This window comes from Marmota marmota, unplaced genomic scaffold, assembly GCF_001458135.2.
Source record: "Marmota marmota marmota unplaced genomic scaffold, marMar, whole genome shotgun sequence".
NCBI classification, from domain to species: Eukaryota; Metazoa; Chordata; class Mammalia; order Rodentia; family Sciuridae; genus Marmota; species Marmota marmota.
Genome location: NW_026000185.1, coordinates 10,638,277 through 10,655,207, shown reverse-complemented (window position 1 = coordinate 10,655,207; position 16,931 = coordinate 10,638,277). Strand labels below are relative to the sequence as shown.

General features: G+C 55.5%; 4 long non-coding RNA genes across 5 annotated transcripts in view; 1 reads left to right on the top strand and 3 right to left on the bottom strand.

Moving 5' to 3' along the window:
* Window positions 1-977: 977 nt before the first annotated feature.
* On the bottom strand, window positions 978-5,932 carry LOC125612412. Its single transcript, XR_007342775.1, has 3 exons — window positions 5,317-5,932; window positions 2,381-3,263; window positions 978-1,895 (listed from the first exon to the last, which is right to left on the bottom strand). It is a non-coding gene; the product is annotated as an uncharacterized LOC125612412 (long non-coding RNA).
* Window positions 5,933-8,143: 2,211 nt separating this feature from the next.
* On the bottom strand, window positions 8,144-13,760 carry LOC107146809. Its single transcript, XR_007342656.1, has 3 exons — window positions 13,624-13,760; window positions 9,249-10,996; window positions 8,144-8,841 (listed from the first exon to the last, which is right to left on the bottom strand). It is a non-coding gene; the product is annotated as an uncharacterized LOC107146809 (long non-coding RNA).
* Window positions 12,695-16,931, top strand: part of LOC107146808 — an 8,845-nt gene continuing 4,608 nt past the window's right edge. The window contains exons 1-3 of one of the 2 annotated variants that reach the window (XR_007342655.1): window positions 12,695-13,548; window positions 13,634-13,779; window positions 14,658-14,788. This is a non-coding gene — a long non-coding RNA (uncharacterized LOC107146808). The remainder of the gene's footprint in view (window positions 13,549-13,633; window positions 13,780-14,657; window positions 14,789-16,931) is intronic. The other variant, XR_007342654.1, reaches the window with a different exon arrangement.
* Window positions 15,424-16,931, bottom strand: part of LOC125612324 — a 2,027-nt gene continuing 519 nt past the window's right edge. Inside the window, exons 1-2 of the long non-coding RNA XR_007342657.1 lie at window positions 16,711-16,931; window positions 15,424-16,229 (exon numbers count right to left, since the gene is read on the bottom strand). The exon at window positions 16,711-16,931 is cut by the window's right edge and continues 519 nt beyond it. This is a non-coding gene — a long non-coding RNA (uncharacterized LOC125612324). The remainder of the gene's footprint in view (window positions 16,230-16,710) is intronic.

Sequence of the window (16,931 nt, the reverse complement as noted above, 5' to 3'; positions counted from 1 at the left end):
CCTTGGTGCTTTTCCTGCCTCCCTCCTGGCTTTGCACCTTTTCTCCTTGTGTGTTTGTGCCCTGGTCATGGTTCAGAAGATTCAGGAGGAAGCTAGGGGCGGGGAGATGGTGGCAGAACAGGAAGAGATAGGGAAGGCATCTTTCTGCTTCCACTTGGGCTCATCCAGGTCCCGCCCTCTAGCCCCTCCTTCCATGGACACGCCCCCAGGGGCGGGGCTTTGGCTCTGTCTCCCCGGCCCACCCCAGCTGCCCCAGGGCCTTGGGATCTGGACTGTGCTGTGCTCCAAACCAGGTCTCTTTGGGCTATATCTGCCCAGAGGAGGAATGCAGAAACTATGTTCCAGCTGGGCTGCTGCCCGGCAGTAATCCCATAGATACACTGGAGCTTGTGAGACCTTATTTATGTACAAGGTTATTGTTTGCAACATGGTTTGTAAGAGCAAAAAACAACCGAAACCCCCATCAGTAGGGCGCTGATTAAGTAAATATCACGCTCCACATAATGGAATTTGTACTGTAGAACGGTGGGGAACCACGTCTGAGGTTTATCAGGTGAGACAGGGAAGATTCCAATCAGCAGGCCGTCTATACCCCTTTTTGCAAAAAAGGGGGAGGGTGTGAGAATATTTGCGTTAGCTTGTATTTTGCAAAGAAGCTATGGCCATGCACTGACTGACTAATAGGCTCTTGTGGTGAGGACCATCCCTGTTCCCTCCAGTACCCCACCCCCATCCTCCCCGCCATATCCCTCCCCACATCCTCCCCCTCCCTCTACCCCTTGCTCCCTGTTGCTGCCAGCACTTTCCTGGCCAAATTGGGATGCCTCACCCCAATTCCCTGAAGCCCTAAGGGCTAGGGCAAGGTTGGCAGACTTTCTGCACAGTGCCAGGTAGTAAACATCTTAAGCTTTGTTGGCTACACCATCTCCAGGTAGGTCAGAAGCCGCCATAGACATAACAGATGGGTGTGTCCCAATAAAACTTTATTTACAAAAACAGCCCCACGAAGAAAATCATCCACAGAATGAAAAGTACCACCTCCAGAATGGGAGAAGATGTTTGCAAGTCGTACGTCTAATAAAGGGTCAGTGTCCAAAATCTACAAGGAATGCCTGCAACTCGATAGTAAAATAAATCACCCTCCCCCCCCCCAAAAAAAAAAAAAGGTGAAGGACCTGAATTGACGTTTGTCCAAGGAAAACATACAAATAACTAACAGGTATGCGAAAAGGTATTCCACATAACTAACCATTGAGCAAATGCAGATTAAAACCACAATGAGAGAGCATGTTTATCTGTCAACTACTATTAAAAGGAAGGTGTTAGTGTGGTTGCAGAGAAAAGGGGGATTTTGTGCACTGTTGGTGGAAATGTGAGGATGTAGCCGTGATGGAAAATATGGACTTTTCCCCTACCTGGTCCAGCAACCTCAGATCTGGGAATAAACCCCCTAAACCTGAAATCAGAAAAGATATCCAAGCTTCCACACTTTTCATTGCAGCATTATTTACAAGAGCCAAGATACGGAATCTCCCCAAATGTCCATTAGCAGACAAATGGATAAGGGTGGTCTTCCCACGGTGGAGTACCAGGCGGCCTTGAAGGAGGAATCCTGTCACGGGCGTCAGCAGGCTTGAACTTGGAGGAAACAAGGCTAAGTGGGATAAGCCAGGCACAGAAGGGCAAATACGCAGGATGCTGCTTCTCAGAGGTTTCTCAAATAGCCAAACTCGTGAAAACGGACGGTAGAGGGTGGTTGCCAAGGCTTGGGGGGAGGGGAAATGGGGAGTCATTCTTCAATGGGGTCAAGATTCAGTTGTGCAAGATGGGAGAGTTCTAGAAATCTGTGTAACAAGTGCTGGTAGTTGACAACGCTGTGCAGAACACCTGGGATTCTGTGGAGAGAGGGTATCCTGTTAGTGATTCTCACTAGCATTGGAAAAAAGGGCAGTGGCCTGAGTTTGGCTCTGGGGCTCTTCTTGCTCAGAGCTTTAGAATAACCGGCCCTGAAGGCAGTGAGCAGGAGCAGACTCTCAGCTCAGAAAGAGCCAGAGGACTAAAGAAAATCCGATTTCCATCTTCAAGGAGAGCTCATTGGGTGAATTCTTTTGTAAGTCAAATGTCATTCCCTGATTTACCTGTTGAGGGAAGACTCATTTTCCTATGTAGATTTGCCCAAAGCCATCTCTGCTAGGGGCTCCTGGGGTCACCAGACTCCCCAGAGCTGCTTCCTGAGCATTCTGAAGTGTCTGCCTCCAGGTGGGTCACAGGGTCCAGATGGCCTGGGCCGGTATCAAGTTCCCACCACTTCCTGCCTGTGTGACCTTAGGTGAGCTGCCTCACCTCTCTGAACCTCAGTTATAAACCAGAGAAAACTCACACCACGTGGGCAGAGGGTGTGTCACAGGCTCCAAGGAGACACAGTCAGATGCTCTCTGGGGCCTGGTGGGGGTGGGTTTTCAGTGAGTGTGAACCGACCACCCAGCACCAAGCTCCAGTGACCTGGAGGAGAGACTGGAGAGTTAGAGAGAGAGTTAGGAGGTAGCAGGGGCAGGGGTCGGCAGGGAGCTGTTCAGATGCCACCGACGTCTGGTGTGCCCCTGGGCAGGCACTGTAAGCTTCTCTGAGCCTCTGATTCCTCATCTGTGACACAGGCATAATAAGCTGGACCAATTTTGTGAGGGCTTCGGTGCCAAGGTGTGCAATGCCTGGTAGACAGTAGGTGCCTAGTGAATGGGGAGCTGTTACCTTGGAGGCCTTTATGTGACTTCCCCAGCTGGCCTCAGAACCCCCCTTCCCTGGTCAACTGTAGCCCTCCACCTCTGTCCCTTAGAAAGTTTTTAAATAAGCTTTTTATTGGGGAATAAATTTAGATTTTCAGAAGAGTCACAAATACAGTCCAGAGTGGTGTTCCCAGGTCCCTCCATCAGCCTCCCCAAAGGCCGGCCCTTCCTAGGTCTGCCTCCCCTGGGGAGCGGACACCGGTCCTTCTATGAGCCACCCTCGGCGCTTCATCCTGACCCCCCCCATTTTCCTGCTAACGCACTTCACCTCTGCAGACGGCCCATCTAGGCTCCCCACCAGCCAACCCCTGGGGACAGGGAGCGGGGATATGGCCTCACTCAAGGGCCTCTGGCTCCTCCGGGCGTCCCCCAGAGCATCTCCTGGAGCCGAGGGCCTGGCTCCCCCTTCCTGGGTCTGCGGTTCCCCTCTGCGTGCGGCCGAGGTGCAGGGTTGCCAGCTGGATGCTTTTTGATGAACAACTACAACAACAAAAGTTTGTTTATGGAAAAATATGAAGCAAAGAAAGCCCGGGGGATGGGGGGGTCCTGACCCCGTGGGACGCTCGGGGGGTCGGATGCTGAAGGGTGTCCTGGGGGACAGCAGGGAGTGCCGTCGGGGCCTCCGGGACAAGGAGAGATAGGAGCCGGGTATTTTGAAGCGGTGCTGGATCACCCTTTGGTCTCTTGACATCTCTGGGCCTCAGCTGCTCTACAGAACAGGGCAGGGGGTGGCGGGAGAATCCAGAGAGCTGATCAGCAAGGGGTGTGGTTGGCACAGGTCTGACGCGTTGCCACACCCCACCCACCCACCCCGGACTAACTTCTAGGTGGGAGGAGAGCTCGGTGGAACTTGGCCTGGCGGAACATGGCCTGCGGATCGGGTTGTGCAACAGGAAAATGGGGGGGTCGGGAAGAAGTGCAGAGGGTGGCTCATAGAAGGTGTCCGCTCCTCAGGGGAGGCAGACCTAGGAAGGGCCGGCCTTTGGGGAGGCTCATGAAGGGACCTGGGAACACTCTGGACTGTATTTGTGACTCTTCTGTAAATCTAAACTCATTCTCCAATAAAAAGCTTATTTTAAAACTTTCTAAGGAGGGCTCTGCTGTCTCCAGGAGAGGGGACGCAGGGCCAGGCCCTTCCCCACGACTTCCTGTTCACCTGGCACTTCACCCCAACCACACTGGGTTCCACCGATCGCCACACACTTTCTGGGCCCCCTCTGCTCTCACTGCCTTCCCCGATTCCACCTTGTAATCACCTTGTCCTTGGTGGGGTCTGGGAATGGCTTGGTGGGTGTGCAACCTGTGCAGCTGTACGTGGCTGTGTTCAGAGAGGCCTGCACTTGGCAGAAGGGCTGTTGCTGTTTCTAAATTCTTAATATTTGAACAAGAGAGCCTGCATTTTCATTGGTACTGGGCTCCCCAGTAAGTGTTTTTTTTATTTTTCTCTCTCTCTGATAGGTGGATGCTGATCCAAAACAGGGAAGGGGGGGAGGCGTGGGAAAAAATGGAGACTCTTTGGGCAAAAGGGAGGGAGGGTGGGGAGGGGGCATGGGGGCAGGAAAGATGGTGGAATGAGAAGGACGTCGTTACCCCAGATACAGGTAAGACGCATTATATGCATACGCATACATTGTGTGCAGCCAGAGAAATGCAAAGTTGTGCCGCAGTTGTGGACAATCCATCCAAATAATCTCTATTTATGTATCTGTTTTAATTAGGTCGTATATACCTAATTAAAATAAATGCATAAATAGAATTATTATGTTTTTAAAATTTATTTTGATTTCTTAAATTTGTCCCAGTAAGTTCCATAGCTGATCTCGGCAGGATTTGAGGGTCACCCCATCCGGCTAGAAACTGGCGCTCATTTCCTATGGCTGCTGCCACACATTAGCAGTAAATTCCTAGTTTAACGCAACGCGCTCGACGGATTTATCATCTCACGGTTCTGGGGGTCAGAAACCTAAAATAGGCCGGCCAGGCTGCCTCCCCCCGCGGGCTCCGGGCGGGCCTCTTCCTCACGTCCCTGGCCTCTCAGGCCGCCTGCCTCCTTGGTTCTTGGCCCCTGGTTCCACTTGCAAAACCGGCAGCAACTGTCCACTCTGCCTCTGCCTCTGTCCTCCTCTTTCCTCGCTCTGATCCTCCCTCCCCCCCTCCCTCCCAGGACCCTTGTGATGACACGGGACCCTCTTAGATGCTCAGTGCAATCTTATCCCCAAATCCCTGACTTCCTCACGTTCTGCCACGGTGGGGTAAGGGGCGGTGTTCACAGGTTCCTGGGGTTAGGATGAGGGCATTCTTGGGGTACCGTGAGAACTGGGAGGGCAGGGCCTCATCGGCTGCCCCCACAGCCCCCTGACCTGGCACAGCGCTGGCATATAGTAGGTTCTCAGTTAGTAAATGGTTGAATGAAGGACTTTCATGAGGCGTCATGTATGGCTGGTGTATCTCAACAGGGGACCAGGGGACCAGGGGACCAGGGGACTGGCTCCAAGGGGCTTGCACGGTCTCTTTTTGGGGGCTGGAGCTCTACCTGTGGGTGGTGGGCCAAAGTCATCTCCCAGAAGTGACAGAATCCAGGAGAAGGTGGCTGTTCCCTGGGGCCGGCCCTGGGGCTCCTTGTCTCTCCTGGCCCGTAGCTGGACTGGGGTGGCCTTGGCTGCCTGATGGAAGCCCATGTGACCGCCCCCCCCCCAAGCTGCTGCCTCCTGTTACCCAGGGTCACGGCCCTGCCTCTGGGGGAGGCAGGAGCAGGAGCCTCCCGGAGGTTCAAGGCCCCCCGGCTGAGATGTGCGCAAAGGGAGTTATGTCACCGCGTGGAGACGCAGGACCTGGTGACCTGGAGGTCACACCCTAGCCGCTGGCCTTGTCCTCAAGGCGACCTCGGGGTGTTTTTCCCTTCTGGTTATGGTAAATCCTGAGCACCAACTGCATACCAGACATGTGCCAAGGTAGGGACAGAGCAGGGACAAGGCACTCTGGAAGCTGAGTCTCCTGGCGGGGTGGGGAGGGGGCGCTCAGCCTGAGAACCAGGGGGAGCCTGGGGACAGCACCGCAGAGAGGGCAGAGCGCTGAGAGGAAACTGCTAGGTGACACTGATGGGAGAGGTCATCCCTGAGAGAGGAGCAGCCTGTCGGTGGAGTCCCCTGGGAGCTCAGGAGATGGGGCTGGGGCAGAGGGGGACGGGGCACCCTGAGCCTGTGCAGCCCGGAGGAGCCGGCTCCGGGGAGGGGCTGGGGGGCGCCATCTTTTTGAAGGATGGCACTGGTGGCCAGGAGTGGTGGCTTTAAGTGGCCTGAGAGGAGGGGAGGGGTGTGGGGCCATGAAGCTGGGAGAAGCAGGCTGGTGTGGACGATGCTCTGGGGTCAGCCCATCCGGGTGCTTGAAATGAGAGCCCCTCCCCATGAAACTCCCCGCGGGGGTCCCCCAGCAGGCCCCATGCAGGCTGGGGGGGGGGACCGTCCCGGCTCCACCCCAGGAGGAAGGGTCAGCTGCTCCTCGGCAGGGCGTCTCCCCAGCCAGGGCCGAGGGTCGGCCTCCTTCCCACACCATCTGCCTGGAGATGAGGCCATCAGGGATGTCAGTAGCCGTGGGCTCTAGGCAAGGCCCTCTCACCTCACCGTGGGTGACCTCCCTCCAGGGTCCCCTCCAAGCCCCTAAGAGGCAGCTGGAGACTCTCAGGGTCCCCTCAGGAGGGCCTCATGTCCCAGAGCTCGGCTGTTCCTGCTCTTCACCCAGGGCAGGCACCGCTGACCCCGACACGGTGCCAGGGGGCAGCTCTGAGACAGTTCCAAGCCCTGACTAGGGAGGACACCCCGCCTAGGAGCCGGAGCGGGCAGGCCTGGGTGTCCACCGGACCCAGCTCACCCGCCATGCAGCCCCTGCCCCAGCTGGCCCCCCTTCTGGCTGTGTCTTGCCGTGTCCTTGCCGCCCGCCAACAGCTACAGCCCGGGACCTGCCTGGGCGCCCTGCCGTTCCAGACCCTCTGGCACATCCCAGGATGCCTGTGACCCAAAGAGCTGAGGCTCCGCACGGCCAGGGGTCCCTGGGCCACAGTGAGCCTTGCTTTGACTGGTGTCTGGCCTGTCGAGGTCACATGCTTCCATATCACCTGGAGCCTGTCCCCCGCTGACTGACTCTGAGGCCTGGGTCCTCCACGGCTGGCCCCCCGGTCCTTGCTTCTCCCTGTGCCACCCAGGGTGGACTCGCCCCCCAGCGTCTCCTGGGTTTGAACTAACCAGGGGATGGAGTAGGGGAGCCCTAGGCGAGGTCCTTACGGATGTGGCCTAGATGCTCCAGGAAGCCCTCGCAGACCTGCCCCTTCCTGATGGGCTCGTCCCTCCTCCGGATCCCACAGGAACACGCGCCTTGTGGGACGAGGGTGTCATGATTTATCAGTAGCAGCAACCACAACTCTGTTCACTTGTTCACCATCCAGCGCGTATTTGTTGTGGGTCTGCTCTGTGATGGCCACGGGTTTGGTGGCCAAGGACCTGGCAGCGAGTACTGAGGGCTAGAAGGCTGGGGTGTGGCCATTGGCCAGGACGGGCTTGGAATGGGGGCCGGATGGAGTCATGGGCGGCAGGAAGAGGCATGACCCGGGGGGGTGGGTTGCTAAGATGGGGTGGAGGACGGCAGGGAGCCCAAGGGCCCACCCTGATGGCCAACAGGAAGATGGCAGGGGCCAGGAGAGCCGCTGGGCAGGGGCTCTTGGTACCCGTCGCGCGGAGCTCCGTGGCCACCTCCTCTTCTTCAGCTTCATCCTCAGAGCGAATCTTAGCAGGGGACATTCCTGCTATCCTCACTCTGCAGACGTGGACACTGAGATGCAGAGAGGGCCCGACCTCACCCAGGTAGCCGGCCCCTGTGTTTCTCACCTCAAAAATGAGGGCTGAGGTCCGACTCATGGCCGCACGCCAGGGCCCACGGGGCTCCGCCTACCCCAGCCCTCAGCTGGGACCACAGCTCAACGACTCCCTTGACCTCCCGGAGGTAGCCCCACATGTGATCTCCTGGTATCACCTGTGCTGCTGGAACCACCCCTGTCCCTTTGGGGCATTGGCAAGGGACAAGGGTGACATGTGTCTTTGTTAGTGTGCCCAGCTCTGGAGCCGACCATGGGACCAGCCTGGTGTCAGGAAGTGAGTGCCCCGTGGACACCCAGATCCAGGGCCAGCTCCGGGCCCCCCCAGTGCTGTTGGGTTGTCGTCTTCTCTGGACGCTCCTCTCCCTCCCAGCGGGTGAAACGTGCTCCTTTCATTCCGTCCTGTGTCCCGCCTGCCGTGGAGGCCATCGGGAGACTGACAGAGGTGGCAGGAAATCCTGGGCCTCCCGGGATCATCCAGTCACTCAACACACACTCACCTGGCAGCACATTGTTATTAAAAATACAAAGTGGAACTGTCCCTCTGACCCAGAACCTCGCTGTGGGACTCTCCTGGAGGGAGGGGGAGACGGCTCAGGGCGGCGCTGCTGGTTAGAGGAGGGCTGGGAACAGCCCACCGACCGTCAGCTGGGGGTGCGTTGAGGTTCATGGCCAAGGGGCAATGTGGACCTCTCTGTGCTGTAGCCCCCGGGAGGCTGCACGTGGAATTAGCCGGTTTCTGTACAATGTGAGCCACGCGCTCGCAGAGGGATGGCTGCAGAGAGAGTGCGTGGAGGGAAGCCTGGCACTGCCACCTCCTGGGGGGGGGAGCTGGGGACAGGGAAGGGCCAGGGAGCCCGTGAGGTCCCAGGAGGGGAGGGGGCTGCGTTTTCTCCACTCGTCTCCCTGCTGATTGGCTTGTTGGAGGGATATAGATATTGCTTCTGGGGCTCAAAAGGAAAAATCCAATAAAACATATTTTTAGAAACGTCCCGAGCTGGGCTCTGGGCTAAAGGCGGGAGAGGCCGCCTGTGTCGGAGCGTCCTTTGTGCCTGGAGCCGCTGGGCTCCCGCAAGCCGCTGTGAGTACCAGGCAGGGCCTCTGCTTTATCACCTGAGGAGACCAGGGCTCAGAGAGGTCGAGTGACTTGCTGGGGTGGGAGGGGGCACAGCTTGCCAGCATCACAGCGGGCATCTGGGGACAGAGAGGGAGGCGAGATGGAATCTTATGTCACATGAGTCAGTGGCCCTGCAGTGGGTGGGGGTGGGGTGCCACACATTGGGCCCCGTAGGGAGGAGCCTTGGCTGTCTCCCGGGGGCACCCACCCCTGCAGTGCTGGCTGAGCCAGGCTGCCCCTGGTCCCCAGAGCGAAGGGAAGGGCCACTGCTCATGTTTGGCCGAGGTTTACGTTTCCCCGACTCAGCGCTCAGCTGGACCCGAGGAGAAAGGCAAAGCCCCCACCCGATCCCCGCCTCTCCCCCAGAGGGGAGCTTCCAGATGTGGGTCTGGGTCAGAAACGGAGATCCGGAGGACAGCGCTTCCCTCTCCCCACTCCCAGAGCCGCCTCAGGGTCCCAGAGCCCAGGACGTGGCCAAGGAGACCTGTGCCAACTGGAGGCAGCTCTGGGAGGGGCAGGGACGTGGCTCGGCTCTGGTGACAGTTGCCAGGTTCCGTTTCTCTCCAGACTCTCAGCAAATGGTCCTGATGTTTACGGCACAAAGCAGGCTGGGGGGCTCCCTGGGGTGTGCAGAGAACCGACCTGCTCACCCCCAAATGCAGCCATGGTACAGGGCAAACGTGGAGAGAGGCTGGAAATATACTACCCAAGGCTCCGAGTCACGTGGGGGAATATGGCATTTGTTACCACTACCATGGTCCACTCAACAAACGCTCTGTGAGTGCTTGCGGCACCTTGGGCACGTTGTACACCCTGCCTTTATTGTGTGGTGGTGAGGGGGGGAGCCCCAACCTCATGGAGTGTGTATTTGGGGGAGAGGGAGCAAAAACCATCATGTGAACCAAGGAAGGAAGAAATTGGCATTTGAGTTGAGCCATAAATGATGAGAGGAGTTAACCTCACAAGCTCTGGGGGAAACCATGCTCCAGAGGAAAGGAACAGTGCATGCAAAGGCCCTGGGGCAGGAAAGAGCTGAATGAGTGTGAGGAACAGACTATGAGGGAGCAGAAATGAGCTATAGGGAGGGGCTGGGGCTGGCTGGGGCTCAGTGATAGAGTGCTTACCTAGTATATGTGAGGCACTGGGTTTAGTCCTTAGCCCCATGTTTAAAAAAAAATAAATGAAATAAAGATATTGTGTTCAATTACAACTAAAAATACATATATATTAAAAAAAAAAAAAAGAAATGAGCTATAGGGAATTGATTGTCAGGGGTTGGGGTTGGAAAAAGCAGAATGATGTGGCCTCATTTTCCATAAAAGATCACTTTGGCTTCTGGACCAAGGAGGCTATCTGAGTCTGTTTTCTGTTGCTATAACAGAATACCTGAGACCGGGAGATGTATAATAGAAAAGAGTTTCTTTTGACTCACAGTCCTAAGGGCAGGGAGGTCTGAGTGCATGGTCCTGGACAAGGCCTCTTACTTCTTTAACTCATGGCAGAAGGTAGGAGCACAAACAGGCACATGTAAAAGGAGGAAAGAAGGAGGAGTGGTCTTGCGTATCAACCTGCTCTCAAGGTAACTGGCCCAGTCCGAAAAGAGTGAGGTCCTGGGGAACTTCACCCCGACAAGGAAGGCATTCGCCCCTGTTAGCCACCCAAGCAGGCCACCCTCCCAACGCCCAAGGGCCGTTGAACCTCAACACAGGTTTGGCCAGGACAAGCCACATCCAAGCCACATCCAGGCCAGAGCCGAGTGGGGGCGGAGTCGGGGTGGGGATTTCAGGTGGTTGTCCAGGTGAGAGGTGGGGGGTGACTGGAGGAGAGAGACTTGGTTGAATTCAGAACCTTTTAGAGGTTGAACCAAGAAAGGACTCTCACGGCAGCCCCCCGGGAGTTTGGTCTGAGGAGTTGGGTGGACAGTGGAGCCAGTGACCGGAGAGAAGCAGGTTTCGGGGGGTGGGTGTCGGGAATAAAGCTGGGTAGCGTCAGGGCTCTCATGGAGGAGGAGAGTCACTGGAGGGGGAAGATGAAGAAGCCACATGTCACATGTTGGGGACCCCATGAACCTAGAACTGCTGCTGCTCAGAGCAGGAATCCGCGGCTCGTTGCTCACGGTGGGAGGTTCTGGTTGTGACCTCGAGGCCTCCCATCCACCTGTGCTGCTTCAAGTGTCCTGGACCTGGCTTCTTTGCCTCCAGATGTTCCCCGGTTCCTGGAGCCCGGCCAGCCCTATCGGGTGGAAAGTGAGAGTCCTGAGAGGCGAACTGTCTGGGAGCAGCCTTCACGGCTGACGGGGAGATCTGGTGTATAGACACCCCAGCTCCCGCGCCCCTCAGCTGGGAGCTCTCTGGTCTCCTGAAGTTCCCCAGTGGGACTGAGCACCAGCTGCCCTCAGAGGTGACCTGCTCTGGACCAGTCCCCTCCTGGATTCCTGTCTTGGCTCACTTCCCCCCGGCCTCCTGGGATCCTGTACAACCCAGGTGATGCTCACCGCCCAATCCTTCTGGAGGAGATCAAGCTACTACCCGACGATCCTTCACACACGCCTCAATCCATTCTCTAAGTTCTGTCAACTCTCACTCCATCTTTTTTTGGTCGTGGTGGGGGTTACCGGGGATTGAACTCTGGGACACTCAACCTCTGAGCCACGTCCCCAGCCCTATTTTGCATTTTATTCAGAGACAGGGCCACACTGAGTTGCTTAGCACCTTACTTTTGCTGAGGCTGGCTTTGAACTCGCGATCCTCCTGCCTCAGCCTCCCGAGCCACTGGGATGACAGGTGTGCACCACTGTCTGAGTAGTTGGATGGACAGTTACTGCACCCAGCAACTCTTACTCCAAAACATACCAAGTCCGTGTAGTTCTCAACCCTCCCCTGCCCTGGTCCATGCCACTGGCATCTCTGCCCCAACTGCAGTGACCTCTTCATGAATGTCCCTCCTTCCTTTCTTACCTCCCTTTATAATCTGTTCTCCACCCAACAGAGGAATCTGTTAAAATTTAAATAAAATCATGTTCCTCTTCTGGCCAACACTTCCCACCACTTTTCCAGAACACCAGGAGAGAATGTCCAATGACCCCTGTGGCCTCCAAGTCCAGCACCGAGTGCCTAGTCCAGCCTGTCCTCCATCTATGTCTGAAGCCACCTCCTCCTCCATCTCTCAGCTGCAGCTCTGCCGAGAAATCCATCTTTGAGCTTCCCCAGGGCCTTTCCCGACGTGGTTCCTTTCATTTGGGTTATTTTTGGTTTTTTTTGCAACTCTGTCTCTTTCTTGTGGACCCAGCTTAAACCTTGCCCTCTTGGAGAAATCTGTCGTCCCCATCACGGGGTCGACAGTGACCCCACCCCACTCTTCCCTCAGTCCTCCTGGTTTCTCTCAGGTGCTCCTCACCATTTTGGACATTGCCTGCTTGTGGCTTCCTTTGGTCCATCTGCTAAGTTTCAGGCTTCATGAGATCAGAGACCACGCCTGTCGCTCACTGCCAACACCTGGTACAGTGACTGTCACATGGTAGGTGGGCAGCAGTGGTCCCTCTAAATGGAAACACGTAGATCCGTGTCCCCGGAGCCCAGCTTGAGACACACCTCTCGGCACTTGGTGACCCAGCAGGTACTTGGTATTCGTGGGTTTCTCTTTCCCTGGAGAGGAAAGGGGCTGTGTCCTCTTCAGCTCGGTGGCTACAGTCTCTGCCTCGGAGAGGCCCAGATTCTAGAAATGGATGACCCGGGTTAGAATCCCAGCCTGGCCTCTTGATGTATCTGTCAGCCTTTGCCGCATAACGAGCAATCACCAAAATGTAGTAACTTAAAATAACGGAATATGATTTTTCACGATTCTCAGGGTGAGCTGGATAGCGCCATTGCTGTCTGTATCTGGCCTCGCTCACAGCTCATGGCCGGCTGGAGGACCAGCAGAGCTGGAGGGGCCACAATGGCTTTCTTCCCCCATTTTGGTGTGACCACCGGCTGCAGTTATTGGCTGGGTGGCTTCAGTTCTCATCTTTCAGTATGGTACGTAGGGCCAGCTTCTTCTTACTAAGCAGAACTGGGGAGTATTCCAAGTCACCAACATAGAAGCTTCTAGAGCATTACTGTAGTCAAAGTAAGTCAGAAGGACAGCTGGGTGTCGGGGAGCAGAGACTCCACCTCCACGTGGGCAGAGCAAAGGGAATTCCTGGCCATATTTGATCTCCCGTGGTAGCCTGAGAAGTCTTCACCTCTCTGTGCCTTGCTTGCCCCCGTGAACTGGGTCTCAGGGCATCTATTTCCTAGAACCCTGTGGAAATTAAACCGACCGCCCATCCAGAGTGCTCGGCATGTCCCTGTCCCTTAGAAAATACCCTGTGAGCAGGAACCACGGTGACTATCACAGGAATTATGGTGGGAACTTGGTCATCCTCGGGCGGATGGCGAGTGGATGGCTTTTGATGTTCAAACAACATATTGTCCCCCTGATTGATCCGGTAAGTTATTTCATTTCCTGGGATTTAGAATAAACAGCAGCTTGTTTTCTGTTGAGTTCAAACACCTTGATTTCCAAAGAGACCTGACCTGTTGCTCAATTTACTTTTTCATTATCTGTATTTGTCTGGGAAGAGGGCGGGAGGGCGAGGGCCACGCAGTTCTGCAGACTTTGTGTGTGAGAAGTTACACAAGTAAGTGTGCGCTCGCTCTCGCTCTCTCTCTCACATACACACGCACACACGCACAGCTGCCCCTCTGCACCCTTGATTTAAAGGAGCCAAATGTGACAACCACAGCCCAGCCCTCCCTGGAGAGGTGAGCAGCAGAAGCGCTCGTGGTTGGAGCCCGAGGGAGGGGCTCCCCTGCCGGCCCCTCCAAGGCAGAGCCTACCTCTTCCCAGGTCCTGCTTCATACCCCCTGGAGTGAGAGCTGTCCCCAGGCCACCATGGTGGGGCTGAGAGCTGTCCCCAGGCCACCATGGTAGGAGTGGAGGTCATCTTCCAGGCAAGGATGGCTTTGGAGGGCACTGTGCTCAGGGTTGGCCAGGTGAGCTGTGAGGAGGTGGGGTGTTGCCACTGGCTAGTGACATGTTTTCCTGCAGCAGCCCAACTCTGGGCCTAGAGAGGGGACAATGAGGAGAGGTGTGCTAGGTTCCGAGTTGTGCTGTAACAAGCTACCACAAACCCGGGCGTGGACAACAACAGGAACATATCCCCTGTCACTCTTCTCGGGGCTGGGAGCTCAGGGGTGGGCGGGGCTTGCTGCCCTCGCCGCTCCTGGCCTCCCGTGGTGGAGAAGCCAGATCTTGGTGTCCTCTGGCTGGTGGCTGCGACATTCCCACCTTTGCCCGTGTCACTGTACGGTCACTTTCTTTGTGTACGTCTCTGTGGGACCTCTCCTCTTCTTCAAAGGACACTAGTCGTCAGATTTAGAGCCCACCCGAGTCCAGTGTGACCTCATCTGAACTTGGTTACATGCGCAAAGACCTTTTGGGCGGGGTCGCCTGCATATGTGCCCAACACCAAAGTGGGAGAGAAGGGTAGGAAGGAAGAGGCTGTTCTGTGGAACTCCAGGGGGCCTGGGGGAGTCCCACTGAGACGTGGCCTTCCGTGTTATGTGAAGGTGTTTGTCAAAGAGGGAGCACAGTGTGTCGCTTTTAAGCACATAATCACATGTGCATAAGCCTCATTTGCATCCTGGGTTTGCACATGTTAGCAGATCTGAATCAGGTTGGAAGCATCTGGAATCCTCAGGACTCACAAGTCCAGGATGCCCTGAATTATCCTGCTCTCTGAATTATGGGGTGTGTGTGTGTGTGTGTGTGTGTTGTTGATCTCCCTCTCTAGAAATATAAGCTTTTATGAGCATAGAGGCCTTTTTCTCTTTGTCTTTGTGATGGGTTAATAAGCACCTCTGCTTTCTAGGGCCGCTGATGGCATGGGGTGCCAGGCACAAGGCATGGCTCCCCAAGCCTTGCACACCGTTGAGCCTTCCTGCCTGCCAAGACCTCAAGCCAGGTAGGACCAAGGTCATCTCGTCCTCATGACCTCTCCAGGTAGGAATGTGTGTCCCGACGTCCTGAGACCCAAATGCTCCCAGCAAGGCAGTGTGACCAGATGGGTTTGTGAGACCCGTCCCCTCTGGATGCTGAGGAAGCTGGGGGTGGGGGGCAGCTGTAGGCTCAGGAGAGCCAGCAGGGAGGCGAGTCTAGAAGGCCAAGGAGAAATAGGGTGGTGTGGACAGAGAGAGAAGTGAGCTGCTTCCAGGGCTGCTGAGGAGCCCTGTGGGGCTTGGTGAGGCTGGATGTGGAGACAGGGACAGGGATGGCACCTGGCTTCTAGTTGGCACCACTGGACTGACAGCTGGGGACCCCAGAGGGAAACCAGGTGGTGGGGGAGAAGCCTGAATTCAGTTTTGGACGAGCTGAATTTGAGGGGCCACCAAGGCGGCTCAGGTTTGAACCTCTTGAGCATACGCGGTGACAGTTTTACCAGGACGAGTCTCCCTTATCCCCTCCCGAGCCTTAGCTTCCCCATCTGTAAAAGGGAACACCCCCCAGGTGATTCTGAGAACCCTGAGTGTGGATATATGCAGACTGCCCACCCCAGAGCCAGGCACCCCTGTGGGGGAAGGATGTGTCCCTGTTTCTCAGCATTCCTCAGAAGCAACAAACACACTTGACCAACCAACTTAAGCAGAAAAATAATTTACTGTTTCTGTCACCCACAATCCAGGGAGTATACTTGGCTTCCCTCCAGCTGCAGCTGGGGCTCAAGCATTAACCCAGGGGTTCCATGTCTTTGAGGGCTTCACAGGCACCTTCTCCATGTCCCAGTGGCCATCAGCTGGGCACAGACAACCATCTGGGGTCTTTTTCTATAGTTGGGGCAGAAAAGTCTCAAGGAAAATTCCCATTGGCCCACCTGGGTCATGTGCTCATCCAAGAGCCAATCAGTGTGGCCAGGTCTGGTTCCTGTGACTTCCTTCTTCCTGAAAGATGGAAGCCGCGCTGCATCATGGTCCCCATCTGTCCCATGGGGATTCAGGATGGGAAGTGCTGAGAATACTCCTACTGGCACACAGTAGGGATTCAGTTTATGGTGGTGGTTTCTCATTGAAATTCTGGAGGTGACACACCTGAATTGTCCTCCATCTACATTTTAAAGTCCTTTAGAGCCTGTAGTCCCAGCTATTTAGGAGGACAATGGCAAGAGCCCAGGACCTTCAGGGTCCTTTTTAAATGTAGCCTTCACCCCAGCGATTCCAAGTTCAGTGGTGTGAGGTTTTCCTTCACTTCAGACTGGCCAGCTTGGGAAGTGGACATGACAGGTCAGTCCTGAGGAGATTGAGGCATCCCTCCTGGCCCCCGTAGGAGGTCCCAACCGTCATCCACAAACAGGTCCCGATCACCCCTGTTAAGACCTGGAGACTCCCCATTCCCAGGGGAATTTCAGGACCTGTGGCATCTCTCCTCAGCCGGCTCAAGAAAACAGGTTCTGCAGAGTTAGACAAAGACTTGTGTGGTTCATGACATCACCCAGAACATTCTGAAACCCCCCGGGGGAAGCAGGGATGTGGACACTCCTTCCTACAGCCTGGTTCTGATTGGAGCTGCCCAGGAACTCTCGGCCAATCCGCAGCCACACTGCAGAGCCTGGAACTTTATAGCTTAGCAACGAGAAATCTGGAAGGACTCTGGAATTAATTTAAGGAAAGGGGAAGAAAAACATCAAGATGGGAATTAGCAGCCAAGTAATCAGGCTGTGCATTTATATTATTACCTTTGTGGCCAAGACAAGGAATGAACGTTTTTCAATGTTAATTACCAGCAGAGCAGGACCCGGCGAGCCATCTTGACTTGAACTTGGGCTCCTATTTTCTGCCTGGATTTTTTTTCCTAAGCTAGTGCCAGGTTAGGGATGTGAACAGAGCTAAGGAGTGGGCAGAAGAGGGACACTAATTAACAACAAAAAATACCCCTGATCCAGGCTGCCACCGGTCATTTGGGGGGATGATCTTCCATCCTGTGACATCATGAAGATCTTCCTGAAGTTGAGAACAGGGGGTCCTAGTGGCTTCTGTGATTTCAGGTGGAGGTCGGGCCAGAAGGGGAGACTTGATATTAATAGTTGATTAGGTAAATCAACCTGTGATTACAGTTATACTGGTATCTTGGAAGAAAAGTGGTGGGGGTGGGT